Genomic DNA, 23,467 nt, shown 5'->3' on the forward strand with positions numbered 1-23,467 from the left:
TTTTTATTGAGTACACTCTATATCACATTTTTATCACTTTTTTTCACTTTTCATCACCTGTTATTGGTTTAGGGATTTTCTAATAGTTTTAACACCCCCTTTTTTCTACATCACTTACAGTATTTTGTTATTGAGCACTTGTCTTGCCTTTGTTCTTTCCATATTATTCTTTTTCCCTTGCCGGTCTCACTCGCCTTTTTCGTTTTAGTGGTTGACTTATTATCAACACTACGGTTTAATTGCAGAAAATCTTTATCATGTTCAAGTCTGTTTCATTTGCACACGTAATTGGTGGTCTCTGATTTACACTTTGTACAAAAATATTTTTTGATTGTGTTGTACATACTTGTTTTGTGAAATATTAGGAACACTGATGTGTTGTTATCATTTTCTTTATGGTCATATGTTATTTTTACAGCCCTGAAGAAGCCCAATTGTATTGGGCGAAACGCGTTGGCTGTTGGAACATTGATTTACATAAATTTATTCTGGCCTCAAGCATTTTGGACCAAATAAACCTGTTGGAAGAAATCTGTGAAAATTTGCGTTATTATATGCTTTATAATATGGAACCATGTGTAATCAATTATTTGTGACTCTGTCATTGATTATTGTATTGTGGTGCACAACCCCCTTTTGGTATTGGTGTTTCACCTTTTGAAATGTTGTTCGGTCGACAACCACGCACACTGTTAGATATGTTAGCCGAACAGTGGGAGGACACGGAGGAGGAAGTAAAAGACCTCTTAACATATACCAGAGATTTAAGAGAGAATCTTCATACAGTATGGGAAGAGGCCCATACCGCCTTACATGAAGCTCAGAGTAAGCAGAAGCAAATATATGATACCCGAAGTGCAGTTCGCACTCTAACAGTAGGAGATAAAGCTCTATTCTTACTCCCTAGCACTGAAAATAAGTTATTAGCCAAATGGCAGGGACCATTTGAAGTGATAGCACAATCAATCCCACCACTTATAAGTTGGCCATTCCCCAAGGAAGTGGCAGGGAACAGATATATCACATCATTCTTCTTAAAAAATGGCTAGAACCTACAGGAGGCCCTACCATTCATTTTATCAACTCTGATGTTACTGAAGACATCCCGTATCCCATGTTACCTCCCCATGACCTGTCCAACCAGGTACAACCATGGATCAATCCCGATTTTAAGAGATTGTATCACAACCAAATAACTCACCTAGTACATCACAATCAAGATGTCTTCTCTAAATATCAGGGCAGAACCACCCTAGTCCAACATCCCATTCGCCTAAAAATGAATACTGTCTCACGACAGCGACCATACCGCATTCCTGAAGCAAAACAAAAGATTATTGAAGATGAAGTCCAAGCCATGTTGACAGCTGGTATCATAGAACCGTCAGCCAGTCCGTGGTGCTCGCCAGTCGTGTTGGTACCCAAGCCAGATGGCAGCACCCGATTTTGTGTAGATTACAGGGGTGTCAACAACTTAACCTATTTTGATGCATATCCCATGCCTAGAATAGATGAGCTTATTGAGAGACTAGGCCAAGCCAAGTACTTATCCACCCTAGATCTCACAAAGGGTTAATACCCTTAAGAAAGGAAGACAAAGAAAAAACAGCCTTTGCCACCCTCCAGGATTATACCATTTTACTGTCCTCCCTTTTGGGCTTCATGGGGCCCCCACCAGCTTCCAAAGACTCATGGATGCAATCCTACGACCTTTTAAGCAGTATGCTGCTGCCTATCTCGATGACATTGTTATCTATAGCAAAACCTGGGAGGAGCACATGGGACACCTAGATACCATATTACAAGCTCTACGAAAGGCCCAGTTAACCGCCAATCCTGAAAAATGTAGACTTTGACAGACTAGTATCAAATACCTGGGCTATATTGTGGGGAGCGGTCAGATTAGACCCCAAGTAGAAAAAGTAGAAGCCATCTCAAAGATGACGTTCCCCAAGGAAAAAAAAGACATTAGGGCCTTCTTGGGATTGATTGGCTATTATAGGCGATTTATTCCCCATTTCTCTACGGTGGCAGAACCCCTTACTGAGATGCTAAAAAACACATATCCCAAAACCCTTGGTCCTCCCTCTGTAACTGCCTTACATAGCTTTGACAAGTTGAAAACCGCTCCCACGTCAGAACCTGTGCTTTGCTGTCCTGATTTTGGTAAACCCTTTGTGTTACTAACTGATGCCTCCGACGTGGGTCTTGGGGCTGTGTTATCCCAACCACAGGATGATGATACCCTCCACCCTATATTGTACATCAGCAGGAAGCTTCTACCGCGGGAATTACATTATCCAGCTGTAGAGAAGGAGTGTTTGGCGATTAAATGGGCAATTGAGTCTCTCCGATATTATCTGTCCGGCAGGACCTTTACCCTGATTACTGATCACACTCCTCTTACCTGGCTCGCCCATCATAAGGACACTAATTCCCAAATTCTCCGCTGGTTCCTTTCCTTACAGCCTTTCTCCTTTTGGATACAGCATCTTCCGGGTAAACAAATGGTGGCCGCGGATTTTCTTTCCCGTTATCCGGTCCTGGAGCGTCTCGACAGGCCGCTCTCTAGGGGGAGTGTATGTGACGGGCTGGAACCTGTCCGCCCGCACTTGGCTCCCACTTGTGCTGACGCTGCCCCTGTTGCTCCGCGGCTCCCTGCCCGTGATTGGTGGAAAGACCGGCAGTGGCGGGCGCTGGGAGTTCAAAAGTGCTGCGGCATGAACCTACGTCGTTCGGAGCTTTGTAGGAGCAAGCAGGATGCAAGGGAACAGCCGTGAACCATTTCTTGGAGGGGGAGAAACCCAGCAAAAGAGAGGGGAATGCGGAGGCCAAGGAGCAGAGCCCGCCTGAGAGTCGGAGACAGCTGTCCCATCCGAGCCCCAGAGGTGAAGACGGTAGGCGAGCGTCAGAAGACCCTGTTCCAGGCAACCGGGAGGACGAGTTGGAGCATCCCGCCACGCTTCAGGAGAAGTGTGGCCATTCAGGTGCGTGGGACCACGTCCCTGACCAAAAGTGAGAGTGAGAGAGCGGAGTGAAAAGGGGGGGGGGGTAGGAAACCACGGAAATAAGGGAGGGGGAAGGACAAAAACAGGGAAACATAACGAGCACGAGCACTGGGGAAAGGGGGGGTTGGAAAAGAGAAACGGACAAGGACGAGGGTAAAACCCAAAAGAGGGGGTTATAAAATACGTACCACCAGGCACCGTAGAGGACCGTCACCAAAAGTAGACCAGCTAAGCCACGCACAGGAACGGTTGAGCACTGAAGGAAATTAAAAAGACAGAAAGGACAAGAGTTGAAGCACTAAGAGACAGAAGGAAGAAAGCACATACTAACCTGAATCGGTCTGAGTAAAAGAACCTTGAGAAGAACAGAGAGACAGAGAAAACAAAGAAAGAATAAGGAGACAAAATAGATACAAGTGACAAGTACACTTACCGCTATATTCTCTTCTCTCCACATGCACTTCCCGGGGGCGACCTGTGAACCAGGGAGACAGAAAAAGAAGAGTGAAGACCAGGACCTCAAGAACATCCCACCATCCTAAATCCACGCAACCAAAGACTGAAAGATACTCACCTGTTTCATACTACACCTTCTATCACCATTAAAAGTCCTTTTCCCAGACTAACGCGGTCTAGAGTTATTTATCCACCCCCACACAGTTACAGTCCCTTAGACTCTTTTTTGAAGCTCCGATCATTTCAGCGGGGCAAGGCTGCTGCCTGTATCCAAAGAGGGTTCTACAAGGCCAGACACATTGAATTTGCTTCTGTGGAAAGCTCTGAGCAGGTGCATTCTGACTCTTTAGACCAGTGGCAATTCATGTTCATTTGATCAGCTTGACAGGTTGGTCCCGGTCCTCAAGAAGTCTTTAGGGTCAAAAAGTTTCTAATTCCCAGGTTTCCGGAAATGTTAGGAGAATTACACTTTGACACAGCCAAGGGTCCCAGGACCTCGGGGACAACACATGGGATTCACAAATCACTCCACCTACCAGCAGCAGCACCCAGGGAATGTCCAATTGGAACTTGACAGCTGGGCAGTTGCATGAAAGGCCTTTTGTAGCTTGTTGGGTAGCTTGAACAGTAGGTCAGCCTTATGACTCTTGGACTCCATTTCTTTTTCATGGGTACAGAGGGAGAGCAGGTAAACTCTTCTAGGCCTGTCTCAGGTCTCATACAGCAGGTTCAGACCTCTTCTGATCTTCCACAAGTCCAGTAGTGTTCTGAGGACAGCATCGTGGATGCTACATTTAAGTCTGGCTACAGCCTACCTAAGAAATTTAGTAAAAGTTCCCAGTGCTTACCCTATCCACTTTTGAAGAAAATCCTGTGTGTCCTACTGCAGACAATCTCACAATGCCCCTCTCTGCCCAAATCCAAGACGGTGAAAACCTTCTCCCCTTGTACACAACCTGTGTATCCACCCTAGTTGTGTAGCCAGGGAAGTGAGCAACCCCTCCTCTGTGTAACTCTAAATCAGTTCCCACTTAGATTGGTTCCTGCCTGACCGGGGGAACAAAGGAAGTGCCTGCCCAGGTCTCAGCTATCATTTGCATGTGACAAGATAGGCCTCTTTGAATTTAATCAAGTTCCTGGACCTAGCCCTGATGGCTACCATTCCAGAGGAAGAAAAACACCACCCTACATCCAAGCCTTTGTACTGTTCTAGGAGCAGTTTTCACAACTTATTGAGTGAGCTTTTCAGCTTCCAGATGACAGTTGAAGCTTAAGCAAATGGGCCTTTAGAGGTTTTATGCAGGGAAAAATTAACCCTCTAAAAGTACCTTTATGAAAAATCGATTTCCTAACCTAAATTAGCATTATTAAAGGTGGTAATGTAACCCAGTGTTTTCCTGTGGAACGACCAGTCTTATTGCAGTGAAAATAGCTTATGGGGCTTTTCACTTTAAGGATATGTTCAACAATAAACCTTTACATATCTGTAATGTCTTGCATGATTTCGAATGGAACCTTTCTGACTCCCAGCGGGCTCTATATCAGTGTGATGTAAAAACTAGAATAGAATGTAATGATAACTTGGTTTGGAATGTTGGAGTTCACAAGTACACGCAGAGGAATAAAGATGTGTAATTTACAGGCCTTGTGCAGCATAGTTATTGGCAGGTACCCAGGCTGGCGAAGACACCACAACTGGTGACGAGATAGGGGATAAGTAACCTGAAGAAGAAGTGCTCTCCTGGAGTTTGCCGTGGTACAAGCAAACTGCTTGTGTGTGACAAGTGTGCCTTCATCGAAGAGCCAAGTTGACGGTTGGCATATGTGGAGTCAAAGCACAACTCCAGCCAGTGAGAAGCATGTGATTTGAAAGGAAGCTTCACTAAGAAGTTTACGCATCGCTAATCAAGAAGCTACGACCAAGATCATGCAAAAAAGGTGTAGCTCTGCCATGCAAAATGAAGTTAGACATTCTATGGAGCTTTAACGCTGAAGGTGGATACAACCAGGTTTACAAAGCGCAGTTAAAGACAATTAAACTTTACCAGATAACACCGTGAACAGAAGCGCTGCAGGCAGAGATCAACCAGGAGCCAGAAAAAGCTAAATGGAATGTAAAAAGGATGGAGTAAATGAATTACCAAGCCTGTTAAACAGAGTCGTCATCTTATGGCTGAGGGTGGCTCCAGGAGAAGTGGCTGAGGTTGTGTTTATAGTGCTGTCCATACCTGTAGCTGGGAGGCAGTTGGCAGAAGGTTGTTCTGCCAATGGAGTCAATCAAAGACGAATCCAAAGCTGGCCCATCACAGGGCAAGGACATTAATGGAACTGATTCTGGTTTCCGTCAAGGTGTGCCAGAGAGCGTTAGGGTCACAGCATCAGGGAGCATGCTACTCTCAACATCAGTAAGTTCTAAACTGATCTACAATGCTGCCCCCTTCCTGAAACCACCACCACCTTTCAATGCCGCCAATAATATTGGCGATAGATGGACTGCCTGAAAAGAGACATTTGAAGATTTTATTGGTGCACTTGAAGAGACTGATAACAGAAAGATGATCAAATATCAAAAAGTTTGCTGAGTTACCTCACTTCCACCTGTCCTTATATACAGGACAGGTGGTCACCATTTCAAGGGGGGGGAGCAGGCATATCGACAATTGCTGCGTCACAGATTAGATTGGCACATACTTTGCCATTAACACTGTCCCAATACATAAGTGCACCATGTGGACTGCTGATGTGGTTTTGTTGTTCCAATTGAGACAGCCTACTCACTCTTGTGTCCCTTAGATACCTATCCCTTTGGATGAATAGGAGGTGGATATACACCCCTGTGTACAGACCCCTGGTGGATTTAGCTACACTGGAGGACAGGCACATTATACTCACCTATAGACTGGACATGGCCACAATCACAGTGCTGTGTGACCTGTTGGAGCCAGTCCTGATCTCATCTATCCGTCATCTGACTGGGATCCTCCCTCTTGTGCAAGTGCTATCAGTGCTCCATTTCCTGGTGACAGGTTCTTTCCAAGAGACAGTGGGCTTGGCAGCAGGAATGTCACATCCAATGTTCTCAATCGTGCTGGCAAGAGTGTTGTCTCCACTGGTAAAACACATGTGCAGCTACACAGCTTTCCCCCAGGTGGAAGATTTGGCCACTGTGAAGGCCAGTTTCTATGCAATGGGACATATCCCCAATATTATTGGGACGATTGACGGGACACATATTGGGGGTTATTCTAACTTTGGAGGAGTGTTAATCCGTCCCAAAAGTGACGGTAAAGTGACGGATATACCACCAGCCGTATTATGAGTTCCATAGGATATAATGGACTCGTAATACGGCTGGTGGTAAATCCGTCACTTTTCCGTCACTTTTGGGACGGATTAACACCTCTTCCAAAGTTAGAATAACCCCCATTGTGTTTGTCCCCCCCCCACCAGAATGAACAGATGTACAGGAATCGTAAGAGTTTCCACTCACTGAATGTGCAGATGGTGTGCCTGGCGGGCCAATACATCTACCACATCAATGCTAATTATCCTGGGTCGTTGCATGATGCCTTTGTCCTGAGGAATAGCAGCATCCCAAATGTGATGGCCCAACTACAGAGGCACAGGGTGTGGCTAATAGGTGAGCCTTGGTCCCCACCCACTGTATGTTAGTGTATACCACTGGTGTTAACCTCATAGGATACTGTGTGCCTAAATTCTGTCCCTCAATACCTGCAGGTGACTCTGGCTACCCAACCTATCATGGCTGCTGACCCCTGTGAGGAATGCCAGGACAAGGGCTGAAGAACGTTATAATAAGGCACATGGGAGAACCAGACGGGTCATTGAAAGAACCTCCGGCCTCCTGAAGGCCAGGTTCAGTTGCCTCCATCTGACAGGTCAATCCCTGTGCTACTCACCTGAGAAGGTCTGCCAGATAGTAGTGGCATGATGCATGTTGCACAACCTGGCCCTCAGGTGCCATGTACCTTTTCTGCAAGAGGAGGAGACTGGAGATTCACTTGTGGCTGTATTAGGCCCTGATGACAGTGAGGATGAAGAGGCTGAAGCTGAGGATGAGGACATCAGTTATCCGTCAGTACTTCCAATGACACACAGGGAAGACAGTGCAACTTCACATTTATATGACTATTGTTGTATTCTGTGTGGCTGTGGCATGATGGCATTAACTACTTTTTACCTCTACTTACTGTCACCTATGGTTTATAATTTTACAGATGTTGGTGCTATGACAACTGTGTACTGATGTGCTGCCTACATCCAGCTACAGGTCCTTATTTCTATGCTCTCACAATGTACCGTTCATTTGCAATGGATGTAACTGTTTCCATGAATACACTTTTTCAACACATGACATACAAGTATTCGAGTTGTGTTCAAGGGTGTATATTTTAGTGTTAACAAATTGAGGGAAAAGTGCAATGGAATGAGGTGATGAGGGAGGAAAGTCCAGGGTATTGTTCCAGTCCATTTGTAGCTCAGGTGCAGTGTCCAAGTGGCAATAGGAAGGGGGAGCAACAGTAGTTCAAGGTGGACAAGGTGACTAAGTGGGACACAAGGGGGACAATCAGAAGAGTCACATTTCCTGGCAGTGTCTCTGGCTTCTGTCTGGGTTGCAGGGAACGTTGGTGGGGTGGTTCATCTTCTGCAGGGAGAGGGGTGCTGGTGGCCTGTGGGTCCTGTTGTGGGGCCTCCTGCCCACTAGCGGCAGCGGAAGTGGGGGGGTTGGTCAATGGACTGGCTATTGGTAGGGGCCCGCTGGTGTGCTGTTGTCTCCCTCATAATGTTGGCCATGTCTGCCAGCACCCCTGCTATGGGGATCAGGGTCGTGTTAATAGCTTTCAAGACTTCCCTGATCCCCTGATACTGTCTCTCCTGCAGCCGCCTGGTTTCCTGCATGTTGTCATGGATCTGGCCCATCGTGTCCAGGGAATGTTGGTAGGCTCCCAGAATCTCAGAGAGTGCCTATGTAGGGTCTGTTCCCTGATCCTGTCCTCCCCCTTGGTGCACAGCAGTCCTCCCAGTGTCCCTGTTGCCCAGTGCCTGTGTCCCCTGAACGGTGTGCCCACTGCCACTGACCCCAGGTCCCTGATTATCTTGGGTATGAGGTGTGGCCTGGGGTCCCTTTACATGTGGGCACACTGCTGATTGACGTCTCCTGGGGACAGAGGTGTGGGTACGCTGGGTGGGCGCTGTGGTGTTGGATCCTGATGGGGGAGGCTCTGTGGTGGTCTGTGACTGGGCTTGGGTAACCGTCTGTGCAGTGGTCCCTGATGGGCCAGGTAGGTCATCCAGATCCAGAATTCCAGAATTACTGTCATCACTAGGGGCATTTTCTGTTGGGGGACTGGATAGTTGTAGCACCTCCTCCCCACTGATATTGGCTGGGGTAGCGGTGGGGATGTAAGTTATATATTATGCTTCATGTGTATGACATTAGTACATCCCTGGTTTCCCTTCTATCGTTAGTGTCGCCCTGCTACCTTTTGCTTGTGTATGGTGTTGTATTGTGGGAATGTTAGTTTCCTTATGCTGTGCATGCTTTAGTGATGGGTGTCCATGCAGAGCTGGGAGGGGTGTCCATACATTGGTGTAGCATGCAGGGCTTGGCATTGTGGTTAGTCATATGTGTAGGTGCAGTGTGTGGGATGGAGTGGAGTGTAAGATGGCATGCAGGTATGGGGGGGTGATAAGCAGTAAATGTTGACTTACCAGTGTCTAGTCCTCCGGCTACTCCAGTGAGTCACTCAAGATGCCGTAATGCCAGTACTTTCTCCTCCCATGCTGTGAGCTGTGGGGGAGAAGATAGTGGTCCACCCCCAGTTCTCTGTATGGCGAGCTGGTGCCTTGCTGCAATGGAATGTACCTTCCCCCGTAGGTCGTTCCACCTCTTCCTGATGTCGTCCCTTGTTCTTGGGTGCTGTCCCATGGCGTTCACCCTGTTCACGATTCTCCGCCATAGCTCCATCTTCCTTACAATGGAAATCTGCTGTACCTGTGCTCCAAACAGCTGTGGCTCTCCCCTGACTATATCCTCCACCATGACTCTCAACTCCTCATCTGTAAGATGAGAGTGCCTTTGTGGGGACATGGGTGTTGGGTACTGTATTTGGGTGTGCATAGTGGTGTGCATGATGGATGTATAGGTGTATGTGGTGTGTGCGTCTAGTTGTGTCTATTCGTGTTACTCTCCTGGCAGTAATTGTTGTTCGTAAAGGGTTGTGGGTAATATGGGTGTGCGTTTTATAGTGCTGTGGGTGGGTGGGTGTGGTGTGTTTATGGGTGTTAGGTGTGTGTTTTTGGTATTTGCCAATGTAGTGTTGTTTTGTATGTGGGTGTTCATTCTGAGCGCGGAAGTATGTACTGGCAATGGTTTACCGCCATTGAATGTCCACCCTGGTGATCTTCTGGGTCAAAATGTGGTGGGCATTGTTTTGTTGGCGTAATGGTATGGGTATTGGGACCGCCACTTTATCACTGACCTTTGGGCTGGCGGATTTGTGTATGTGGCTGTATTCTGCCGGATTGGTGTGTGTGTGTTTCATAATATTGTGAATGGATGTTCGCCACTGCGGCGGTATGATGGCCAATGTCATAATGAGGGCCTTAGTGGTGGACGTTACCCTTTTTGCAGGGTCATCCCCAAACCTTTTGCCTTCTTCCTCCTATTTTTTCTGACCTCTTGTTGTTGGCTTTAGGACTCTGAGCACTTTATCACTACTGATCAGTGCTAAAGTGCAGGTGCTCTCTCTTCTAAAGTTGGTATGATTGGCTTACACCTATTGGGCACATTTAATTTACCTGTAAGTTCCTTGTACAGTGGTATCCCTATACCCAGGTCCTGTAAATTAAATACTACTAGTGGGCCTGCAGCACAACTTACGCCACCCACAGAAGTAGCCTTTCAAACCTGCCTCATGCCTGCTAGTGCAGGGCCTGCATTCGCAGCTTACTGCCACAGGGACCTTGCATCTAAACTTACTTGCTAGGCCTGGAACTCCCCTTTGATTACATGTAAATCACCCCTAAGGTAGGCCCTAGCTAGCCCTATGGGCAGGGTGCTATGTATGTAGAAGGCAGGACATGTGCCTGGTTGTGTGGCCAGTCCTGGTAGTGACAAACAGCCTATTTGGTGTTTCACTGCTGTGACTGCTGCCTTGCTCATAAGATTGTATTGGAAATGCCCTGCCTTATGACTAGGGAGCATTGTCTGATCTTTGAGGGGTAGCGTAGGCATGTTTGGTGTGGTTGTAACGGTAGTGAGAAATGCTGCTTACTGGTGTAGGTGGATTTTTTTATTACCAATATAGAAATGCCACTTCTAGAAAGTGAGCACTTCTCTGTGCTTATGACTCTAGTATTTTGCATCTTGACTCCAATCCTCGCCTGGGCAGAGGGACCCCTGGGCTTTGTGCATACTTTTCAGACAACCTAAACACATGGAGGGTGGAGGTGCCACATAGGTGCATCTACATATTGAATGGTCTTCCTGGGCTGAGAGAAGGAGAGGCGGGGCACACCTGCATTTGTAAAGGCCATACCCTGGCCTCACACAAAGAGCTCATTTACCCTCCCATGGTGTCTGGAGTCTATGCTGTAGGAGAGAGGGGACACATCTAGAACCCGTTAGGACTGGTTGGAACCTCTTCTCCCCCTTTTGTAAAAGCTTGTGCAAAACTGAGTATAAGTACAGGGGGATTTACCCATGTTGGAGAGACATTAATGTACTACAGAACTGGACCCAGGAGGCTGCTGGAGGGCTTTGCCAGGACCCGCCTTAGAATACTGCTGTTATGCTGACCTGTGACCTGCTGGGTCACTATGAGGAACTGCCACTGACTGCAATCCTTTGTGCTGGACTGCTTGCTTTGGCCCTGCCACCCTGTCCCCCATTCGTTGTCTCCAGGGACTGGGTGGGGGGCCTCCTGTTCCCCTACAGCTTTTCCCTGCCTACCAGCACTGGAGAGCGCTGCATGTACCTGACTGCTGTAGAGCAGGAAGAGAGCTTCGCTTTAATTGGCTAAGTGCGTGAAGAGCGCTTTTTCATCTTTGCCTCAGTGAATCCAGGAAGCGCAGGAAGAGCGCTTCATTGTAATTGCCAAGCCTGTAAAGAACGCTTTGCTTGATTTGAATAAAGCGACTAAAGAGCGCTTTTTCATTTTTGCCTGAGTGAAGAATCGCCACTGTGATCTGGGCGGTTGAGGAAAGCCGGAGTGAATGAAGCGGGGTCTCGGATTGGTGCCTTCGGGGCACAGGAGCACATGGGAGAGTGCCCCCAGGGTACAGGGAGGCACCTGCTTTTGTGCGGTCACCACTCCGGCTGTCCGAGGAAACTTGCACACCGGGTCAGGTGTGGTGTGCTGGACGGTGGAGGAGCAGCTGCCAGGAGGGAGGGAAACCTCATTGGAGGTCCCTTGGTGTCGCTGGGCTGCCCCAGGGTCCCGTTAAGGAGAAGCATTGTGTCAGGGGGAGACGTGTGGTGTCCCGAGGTGGGAGAGGCTGTGTGTGTCTCTGTTATTCACGGGGCAGAAGGGGAGCCTCAATGGAGGCCCAGTCCTGCTGAGGGTTAAGGAGACGAGGTGACCCCTATCTGAGGTAGGGCACTTCAGGTGCAGGACCCTGGTGATTGAGGGTAAGTCTTTCAGTTTAGGTTTCAGCGATAGGAGCGCGTGAGCTCCTCATGATTATAAATACTGCATTTCTCCTGATAGGAGCACAGGAGCACCCGTGCTGAACCGGGTGTGTATGATACTACCCCTTGTAAGATAGCGGCGCAGTGCGCCCTGCCCTACATATGGACAACATGTTTATCATTGCCAGATGCCTTTGTGATAATGTTTGGGTCTATGACTAGCACTGCACAGTATGTATCTCAGGGTGATATTCCATTGTAGGTACAATCATGATACTGTGGTACAATGATAATAATACCATGAGCTTGTAGAATGTTTCATTTACTTGGCATTCATGATGTTTTTGTGACATTTACAAAATTTGGTTTCTGATATATTCAGTCATGAGGTTGTTTGGCTTTTCTGGTGACATGTGTTTACCATGACATGTGCATTTCTTATAATATTGTTTACCTGACTAATGCTTATGTTGCAGAATAATCAGTAACCTATGTGTTTTATGTGACTATTGCTGGCTTTTGCAGAGTACTAGTAACGTTCTGATAACTGCTTGTGTAGCAAGGTATTACTGACATTTTATGTTTGGTCTAATGATATTTGGTACAATACAGTTTATTTTTATATAACTTGGTGTCGCATTTCATTTGGGGGGTGTATAGTGCGTCACATGTGTTGTGTGTGTTGTGCAATCACTTTATACATTGCCTCCGGATTAGGCCTGACTGCTCGTGCCAAGCTACCAAGGGGGCTAGCAGGGGTTATCCTGGGTGTGTAACTCCCTCGCCCTGACTAGAGTGGGTGGGTTCAGCCTGGCTTAGGTGCATACCCTAGCCAACCAGAAACCCCATTTCTAACATTTAGCATGTAGTGAGTGTTGATGGCTGCAAGAGCTCAGGAACGTGCATTTCAGATGTGGATTTTCATTTCAACATGAAGGAAAGTGTCCCACCATTGAACATGTATGCAAAGGCTGTGGAAAAGAGAACCATTTTGTGATGATGTGTAAAGCAAAAGAAAAAATAAGTGCATCACGGCGCGAAGATAAAAGGGACGCCAGATCATTCCAGAAACAGCGTTTGACGCATGCCCACAAGGCCAAGCAACATCATCAGTTGAGGCAACAGGTACTAAATGAAGTTGAAGTTGATCATCATCTAAATCATCATCAAACTGTTCTTTTGCCTTAATAATAAATGAAAGTAAAGAAAGTGATTGTGCCATGTCGATGTTTACCTCAGAAAAGAAAAGCATGCACACAGCAGACTGGTCACATGTGAAGAAAAATGTCAGTTAAAGAAAAGTCAACATGTCAAAGCAACAAAATCATACAAACACTGTCCAAAGGTTACATTAAAAATAAATAGATGTTCAATACCCTTCATTATAGACAGTGGTGCATTGATAAATATAATGACTGAAGAGAAATGCAATTAACTGTCTCCATTACTGCTGCTTACGCCACTGAAGACTAAAGTGTACACTACTGCATCGGTGCCCATGAAGAGTCAAGTTCATTTTAGCAACAGTGAAACATAATGAAACAAAGGTACAAGCACAGATCTATGTGCTTCCAGGTATAGCGGCAAGTGCCTGTTTGCTCAATTTCAACATGACTGATGACATGTGACTGAGTTCTGTGAAATACAACATGAATGCTCAACACAAAATAGTAAGCCAATTCCCTTCATTGTTTCATGGTTTAGGAAAGCTAAAGACTATGAAAGTAAAGCTACATATTAATGAGGATGTGTATCCTGTTGCTCAGAGAGATAGATGAGTTATTTTTCATTTACGAGAAGCTGTTGAAAAAGAACTTGAATAGTTACCTAAGCATATTATTATTGAGCATTCCACTGGCCCAGCACCATGGGTTTTTCCCATCATAGTAGTGCCCAAAAAAGGACAGTGAAGGAGCTGTGTGCATATGTGTTGGCATGCGTCAGGCAAACACAGCAATTGAACAAGCACAGCATCCAGTGCTGCACACTGCTGCATGCTAACACAATTAATGATGCCAAGGTCTTTTCCCGACTTGATTTAAATAAAGGTTATCATCAGTTGGAAATTGCAGAAAGTTGTAGGTAGATTACAACTTTTTCCAGACATGTTGGCTTATTAAGATATAAAAGACTTGGAGCTCTAGATTTTGGTGGAGGGGATAATCAGTTACAAATGTGGCAGATATCCTGTCTGCTGTATTACAATCCCCATAGGATATAATAGGATTGCAATACGGCAGTCAGGATATTCATCACAGTTGTGATGGAGTAATCCCCTCCACCGAGATCTAAATCAGACCCTTGGTTTTAGTGCGTCATTGTCTGCAGAACTTTTTCAAGACATCATTTGACTCATCATACAGCCTCTAGTAAATGTATTCAATTATAGCAATGACACATTAGTTTCTAGAGCTACACAGAAGGAGCACAATAGAGCTCTCACACAAGCATGGCAATTACTCAGTGATGCAGATTTAACTTTGAATGCAGACAAGTGTGAGTTCAACAAGACAAAACTGATACTCTTTAGTAATATCTTTTCTGATGAGGGTATGACACCTGACCCTGCAGTTGTACAAGCTTTACCAAATGCTGACCCCCCCCCAAAAGATGTTTTAATGGTATATTCTTTTTTTGTCATGGCCAGTTACTGTTCCAGATCCAAACAAGAATTTGCCATTGTTAACACTCCATTATGAGAGTTGACGAAGAAAAGTGTTTCTTTTCAATGGTCACAAGAATGTGAGAAAACTTTCAAGAGAATCAAACATGCCATTAAAAATGCTACAGAAATGGTATACTTTAATTCAAAGCTTCCCAAAGAGGTTGTGGTTCACTCTAGCCCTGTCGGATTAGGTGCTATCCTTGCACAGCATAGCAGACCCCCAAATGCTTGATGGCATATTGCGGCCTATGCTAGTAGAAGTTTGTCTCAAACAGAAGGTGCATACTCATTGCCTGAAAAACAAAGCCCCTACTGATGCCTTGCACTGCCCTAGTGTAATTTGTTTTATGCTAAGGTGGCATTAAGGAGGCCATTCCCCTGCGCCAGATTTACAAAGGGGCGCAATGCATGCACTGTGCCACTTTGTAACCCCGTGCACCACATTATGCCTGCTCCAGGCATAATGCAAGGGGGAGGGTGCTCCCCTGCAGGGAGGCCTGAAAAAATGGAGCAGTGAAATTTACAAGATTTCACTGTGCCATTTTTTCGATCATTTTTAACGCCAGCCGAAGGCCTATGGGCCTCCCGTTGCTTTTCTGCACTAACGCTATTTTTTGGGCGCTAGTGCAGCAAAGTGCCACAACAGCACCAAAAATGTTGACGCTGTTGTAGTACAGCTGCCATGGTGCGCCATAATGTAAATATGGGGCAACCATGCTGTCATTAGGGAGGTGCAAGGGGACGCAAGAAAAGTGGTGCATTGGGAACGATGCACCACTTTCTTGTAAATATGCCCCAAAGTTTGGCTGTGGCATGGGCAAGCATTTCCATGTGTTCTTGTATGGAATGCCATTTACACTGCTGACTGATAATCAAGCTTTGTTGACCATCTTTGACAATCCAAAATCCCAAATGCCTCCTCCCTGCTGAAGGTTAGGATTGCATCAAGGATCAGAAGCCTGCTGACTACTTTTCGAGAGTGCCTATACAAGGTCCCGGCACTCCATCCAAGATGGCTGAGGCCCACATTAACTTCCTTGTCCAGTCAAGTACATCAGTTGCTGTACTGTTAACCCACATTGTCACTGCTGCAAGCCATGATAGTGACCTGCTGAATCCAAAGGACATAATTACACATCAGTCAAGGAACAAACACATTCGACCTCTCGATAATGATGGTGAATATCAATACAAAAATGTTGAAGATGATTTGTCCATAACTCAGGAAGGAATTATATTGTAAATGCCAAGGATCCTGATTCTGGAGAGCCTGCAAAAGGAAGTGATTGAAGTTGCTCATGAAGAACATCGTGGTATTGTTGCCACAAAGAGAGCTCTCCAACACTGCATTTGATTTCCATACTTAGATGAAACAGGTGAAAAGGAACTCAAGGCCTGTCACACATACAGTTGCTTGTCAACCAAGTGTACTCAACATGCTCTAAACACGTCAGAACTCTCTAAACATGCCTGGCAGAGAATAGCCACTGATTTCGGTGGTCCACTTGATAATGGGCAACATTTAATGGTGATTTTGTCACGACTCACGTGCTGCTTGCGCCTGGAATTTGCAGATCTGGTGGCGTGAATCTTCAATGTTCGGCTTTGGCCCAAAAAGGGGCGACTCTTTCTGGTAGCCACGTGCTGTAGGCAATGGAGACACCAAGAACAGACCGTGCCCTTCAGAAAGTAGCGCCAGAGGGAAAAACCCCTTCCAAGGGGAAAAAACCTCCAAACAGGAAAAGTCCTGGAGAAAAACAAGAACAACAAACAGGAATCCAAAAGGAGCAAAAATCAGAAAATACAGAATGCTGAGTCCAAAACCAAAAGGCAAGGAAATCAGGAGCGAAGACACCAACTGAGCAGAAAGTGTTGCAGCGCAAGGAAAGAGGAAAAACACAGCCCTTATATACCAACAAACAGGAAGTGACCCACAGGAAGTAAAAGGACACCATCTTAGATAGGGAAACAATATATAGAACAGAATAGTAGAGGAACCATAGAGAATAGGGAACAAGGAATGCTGGGAAAGCACAGGAATCTGGGAAGGAGGAAAAGACATAAAGAAAGGCACACAACAGACTGCAAACAGAAGAAAGGACAAAGAAACGAAGAAAAACAGGTAAGAGGGTTCAGAGACCCCTGGGACAGTGAAAGGCAGAAGGAAGAACGAGGCCCCTAGCAAATCTGGGGCCTCGAAACGCGCAGGAGAGGCTGGGGGCGCGCCGCGTCTTAATAACGCGGTGCGCGGCCCGAGCCGAACGCCCGGTCGAAGTCGAGCTCTCGGCTCGCGCCGCACCGCGCGGCGCGACAGTAGGTCCCCCTCCCGAAGGCCCAGGTTTAAGAGGGAATAAACAGTGAAAGCGTTGAGTCAGGAGAGGAGCGTGAACGGAAGAGGCATCTTCCCATGAACATTCACTGAGAGGATAACCCTTCCAATGAATCAGATACTGAAGTCGTTTATGAAAAAGACGAGAGTCACAGATTTCCTGCACTTCATATTCAGGAGCATCATTCACAAGGACAGGAGGTGGACAAGGAAACTGACGTGAGTAAGGATCAGGCACATAAGGTTTAAGCTGAGAAACATGAAAAACCGGATGGATCTTCCATGTATGGGGTAAGTGAAGACGGACAGTGACAGGATTGACCAACTGGAGAATACGGAAAGGCCCATAGTAACGAGGTGTGAACTTGTTTTGAGAGAGACGTGAGGGCAAGAATTTGGAGGAGAGCCAGACTTTATCTTGCAGATGATAATTTGGATTGGTTGTACGTCTCTTGTCTGCAGCCTTCTTCATATACCTCTTGGTATGTAACAAATTAGATCGAATTAGTTTATGGAGTTGGAGAAGGCGTTTGGAGAAATAGTTAATAGCAGGTAGAGGAGAGTTGGATTGTGGAGAAGTAGGGAAAGAGGTAGGATGAAAACCATAGGAACAGAAAAAGGGAGTGACCTTGGAGGCACTATGGACTGAGTTATTGTAGGAAAATTCAGCTAAAGAGAGGTAAGTGCTCCAGTTACTTTGGGTAGAATTGCAAAAGCATCGAAGCTATTGCTCTAGTCCTTGGTTCAGACGCTCAGTCTGTCCGTTGGTCTGAGGATGGAACCCTGAAGACAGGGCTCTATTCATATTCAGTGTTTTACAAAAATGCTTCCAAAATCGGGAGATGTACTGAGGTCCTCTATCAGAGATTATGGTATGTGGAAGTCCATGGAGACGGAAGACATGATCTATGAATATTTGACCTAGTTCTTGGGAAGTAGGCAGCTTTTTTAGGCCAGTGAAATGAGCCATCTTTGTGAAAGAATCCACTGTGACCATGATAACCCGGTTTCCTGCTGATGGTGGGAGCGAACACATAAAATCAGTAGAGATAGTATGCCATGGGGCCGATGGAACAGGCAAAGGTTGTAGTAATCCTGCCGGTCTGGTGTGAGGTATTTTGACTTGGGCACATATGGGACAGGCCTGAACGTATCTTTCCACATCCAGTTTCCAGGTAGGCCACCAAAAAAATCGTGAAAGTAATTCTTGTGTGGCTTTGATGCCTCTGTGACCAGCTACAGGGGAATCATGGCACATTTGTAATGCTTTCTTTTGCACCTTGTTTGTAGGGAGGAATATCAGGTCTTGGTAATAAAAATATCCTTGTTTCTTGTACAATAATGGTCTTAGTTCTTCTACGTCATGGTCCGATTGGTTGGCGTATTCTTGTTGTACTTCTTCCAGGAAGGACTGAGCCACTCCAATGATCTTACTGGGTTCTAGAAGATATTGGGATGAGGAAGGAGAACACTCTGGATATCGGCGAGACAGAGCATCAGCCAGAATGTTTTGGGATCCTGGAATATATGTCATATAAAAATCGTACTGACTGAAGAAAAAGGCCCAGCGGGCCTGACGACTATTCTGGCATACAAAATTTCTTAAACATTGTAAATTACGGTGGTCTGTCCTCACCTCAAATGGTTCCTTGGAACCCATCAGAAACTGCCTCCACTCAAGGCAGGCTGTTTTCAGCGCCAATAATTCCCTTTCAAGTACGGAATAATGTTGTTCAGCTGTGGAAAGGATATGAGACAAATAGAAAACAGGATGTTCAAGGCCATCATCCTCTTGTCGTTGGAGTAAGACAGCTCCGATGGCTCTCTCAGAAGCATCAGTTACTACTATAAATTGCTTGGTGGTATCTGGATGTCTTAAGATGGGGGCTTGGGTGAAGGCTCTCTTTAAGCTTTGAAAGGCTGCTTCAGCAGCCTCAGTCCAGACAAATCCCTTCTTTAAATTGTCCTTCTTTAAGGTGTGAGTTATGTGGCTAGTCTGACTGGCAAAGTCTAGAATGAATTGTCGATAGAAGTTTGCTAAACCTAGGAAACATTGTGTTTCTTTTATGGTAGAAGGAGAAGGCCACTCTAGGATAGCTTGTACCTTTTCTTGGTCCATAGCTATGCCGGTGGGACTTAAATGATAGCCCAGATATTTGACTTCCGTTATGTCGAACTCACATTTCTCTGGTTTGCAAAATAGTTGATGATCACGAAGTCTTTGAAGAACTTGTTTCACATGGGAAGTATGGAGTTCAGGATTTCTAGAATAAATAAGAATGTCATCTAGGTAGATCACGACTGTCTGATTAAGTAGGTCTGAAAACACTGAGTCCATAAATCTCTGGAAGATTGCCGGGGCGTTAGTAAGACCAAACGGCATAACCCTATATTCAAAATGGCCAAATGGGGTCCTGAATGCTGTCTTCCATTCGTCGCCTTCTCTTATGCGTAAAAGGTGGTAGGCTCCTCGTAAATCCAATTTAGTAAAACGTTGGGCCCCTCTGATTGCTTCCAGTATGTCCCTGATGAGAGGCAAAGGATAACGATCTTTAATGGTGATTTTATTCAGACCTCGAAAATCCAGGCACGGACGAAGATCCTTAGTCTTCTTGGGCACAAAAAAGAGAGGGGCCCCAGCCGGAGACGACGATGGAACAATAAGACCACTCTGTATATTTTCGTCCAGATACTCCTTTAGAACTTCCCTTTCGGGTTCCGTGAGGGAGTACATCCTCCCAAAAGGAACAATTGTGCCGGGTTCTAATGGAATTGCACAATCATATTCTCGATGTGGAGGTAGCACAGGTTTTGACGGTTTTTGGAAAATATCCTGAAACTCCAAATAGTGGTCTGGGACCCCTTGGACCGTATTAATGGACATACCAGTGGCACCTTCAGTAGCTAAGGATCTTTTCGGAGACCAATACTTGTCGGAAGTAAAACAGTTCTCGTGACAAAATTGCGAAGACAAAGAGACTGTCCGGGTAACCCAATTTATATATGGGTTATGTCTAATGAGCCACGGAATTCCAAGAATGATGGTATGGTTAGGGGACGTAATAAGATCGAAGGAGATGTGTTCTTGATGGTTTCCCACCTGTAGACTTAACATCAGGGTAGTGGTGTCTACAGGACCAGAGGATATCAAAGATCCATCCACAGTGTGTACCTGTTCGGGTACTTCTTTTGCTTGAGTAGGAACTAGGTTAGCAGCAGCCCATGTCTTGTCCATGTATATACCACTAGCACCACAGTCTAGTAATGCCATAGTCTTTTCTTGACGACCGTCAGGAAGTTGTAACAGGACAGGAAAGATGAACAAGGCAGTTGTATTGTCATTAAAGGAGCTGATGGAAGGTATAGCTGTAGATCCCGTCCCCTCCCTTCTTACAGAGGACGGGAGGTGGCGTTTCCCGAAGGTCTGGACGGACGTACTGGACAGGTACGGAGTATGTGACCAGCAGAACCACAATACAGGCACAACCCTCTCTTGCGTCTGTCTTCTCGTTCACTAGCAGAGAGCGGACCTCGGGTAGTATCCACCTGCATGGGTTCCCCTTCGATGTCTCTAGCAGGAGTGCGAGGTTCCTCGGAACGCTGCAGGTATGCACGGGAGCTACTTGGTTGGGTAAACCCTCTACTCCTTTTCTTTTCCGATCTCCGTTCCTGAAGACGATATTCGATGGACAGTGCTTGATCCATCAGGCCACGAAGATCTTCCGCTCTGGTAGAATGCACTAGTTCATCCTTTATTTCTTCTTTGAGTCCTCTACGAAATAATGTTACCAGAGTACGTTCCACCCAAGTGGTCTCTGCCGCCAGCTGACGAAAACGGGTTATATATTGCAGGACGTCTTGGGAGCCTTGTTGGATGTCGCACAAGGCTTCTTCAGCGGAGGCTTCCAATCCAGGACGGCTAAACATTTGTTTGAAGCGACTCACAAAGGCGGAATAGTCTGACAATACAGGGTCGTCGGAGGACACCATCGGGGTTGCCCAGGCCAAGGCTGGGCCGGATAAGGCACTGATAAGATAACCCACCTTGGTCCTGTCGTGGGAGAATTGAGTAGGTCGGAAGGCGAAATACACCGTTAAAGCATCCAAGAACTCGCGAAGCTTGGTTGGTTCACCAGAGAAACAAGGGGTAGAAGCGGAGATTGTCGGAACATCACTGGTGCGGAGGGCCAAAGCCTGTCGTAACGCAGCATTTTCATTACGTAGTTGTTGCAACTCCTGGGCTTGTTGCTGAATCGTGGTTAACAGAGATTGCTCCGGATCTGCAGCAGCCGCCACTGTATTATCCATGGTGTTTGAGGACGTCGGAATGGTTAGGCGCTGCAATCTGTCACGACTCACGTGCTGCTTGCGCCTGGAATTTGCAGATCTGGTGGCGTGAATCTTCAATGTTCGGCTTTGGCCCAAAAAGGGGCGACTCTTTCTGGTAGCCACGGTGCTGTAGGCAATGGAGACACCAAGAACAGACCGTGCCCTTCAGAAAGTAGCGCCAGAGGGAAAAACCCCTTCCAAGGGGAAAAAACCTCCAAACAGGAAAAGTCCTGGAGAAAAACAAGAACAACAAACAGGAATCCAAAAGGAGCAAAAATCAGAAAATACAGAATGCTGAGTCCAAAACCAAAAGGCAAGGAAATCAGGAGCGAAGACACCAACTGAGCAGAAAGTGTTGCAGCGCAAGGAAAGAGGAAAAACACAGCCCTTATATACCAACAAACAGGAAGTGACCCACAGGAAGTAAAAGGACACCATCTTAGATAGGGAAACAATATATAGAACAGAATAGTAGAGGAACCATAGAGAATAGGGAACAAGGAATGCTGGGAAAGCACAGGAATCTGGGAAGGAGGAAAAGACATAAAGAAAGGCACACAACAGACTGCAAACAGAAGAAAGGACAAAGAAACGAAGAAAAACAGGTAAGAGGGTTCAGAGACCCCTGGGACAGTGAAAGGCAGAAGGAAGAACGAGGCCCCAAGCAAATCTGGGGCCTCGAAACGCGCAGGAGAGGCTGGGGGCGCGCCGCGTCTTAATAACGCGGTGCGCGGCCCGAGCCGAACGCCCGGTCGAAGTCGAGCTCTCGGCTCGCGCCGCACCGCGCGGCGCGACAGATTTAGGATAATTGATCATGTTTACCTTTGGTTGAAGATCTCTGATCCACGACTTATGAAAGTGTAATAAAAAAACTTGATGGCATATTTGTGACATGGGGGATACCAGCAAGTGTAAAGTCTGACAGTGGTCCACCCTTCAACAGTCAAGAATTTAAAGAATTTCTTGAGCAACTGAACATGTAGCATCAAAAGATCACACGTTTATGGGCACAGGTCAATGAATTGTTAAGAATTTGATGTGTACACTAAAGAAAGCAGTGCAGCATGCAGCTTTACAGTATTTACTTCTACTCTATGAGCTTATTTTTCGACACACCCTAATCGACTACAGGTGTAAGTCCTTCGTCTTTGATGTTTGAGAGAGCAATACCAACCAAGTTACCGCAATGGACCAGTGAGAAAGATAAAAGTGAAAACATGATTTGTACAAGGGGCTTGGTTAACAAACAGAAAAGGAAAGTTTATGTCGTCAAGAGGCAACATGCAAAAGACATCTCTTTTGGAAAAGGAGATTTGGTGATTGCTCAACAGATGCACAAAAGAGAAACTGATGCTCTTTATGATGCTGAACCTTTCCCAGTGACCTGGAAAGTCTATTCCCAGAGACTCTTCTCATTTTAGGCCTGTGTTTCTTTGGGCATCATCTAGAAATGGTGAAATAAAGATCGACTCTGAAGTCTCAGTGGCTGTTACTGATTCTTTACCATTTTTAGTAATTTCTGACACTGAAGATAACAATTTACAGCTTCATTCAACCAGATCAGGTTGAACGATCAAGTCAAAGCTGCAAGAAGATCGATTGAATGCACATAGCTGTACAGGTGGTGTATATATATATATAAATAAAATTACCTAGTGGCAGTAGTTATAGTTAGAAGGGGGTGCAAGGTAAAGTTACTTTGAGGCGCGAGTTATAGTTGCTTGAAAAACTCCAACTATAAATGCGGAATTTCTATGCTTTTTACACAAGTAAATTCAGGACCTAACTATAACATACCTGTAACAATTGTTTTTTTTTGTGAATGAATATATACATATATATATATGTATATATTTATGTGTGTGTGTGTGTATATATATAGTATATATCGATATATATTTTAACTGAAAAACCTAAGGTTATAGGGACGTTATAGTTAGGTTCAGATTTTACACGCACAAAACCATAGAAATTCAGAAGTTATACTTAGAGTTATTTCAAGTATTTATAACTCGTGTCCTACGGTA

The sequence above is a fragment of the Pleurodeles waltl genome, chromosome 1_1 (genome assembly GCF_031143425.1).
Source record: "Pleurodeles waltl isolate 20211129_DDA chromosome 1_1, aPleWal1.hap1.20221129, whole genome shotgun sequence".
In the NCBI taxonomy this organism is placed as follows: domain Eukaryota; kingdom Metazoa; phylum Chordata; class Amphibia; order Caudata; family Salamandridae; genus Pleurodeles; species Pleurodeles waltl.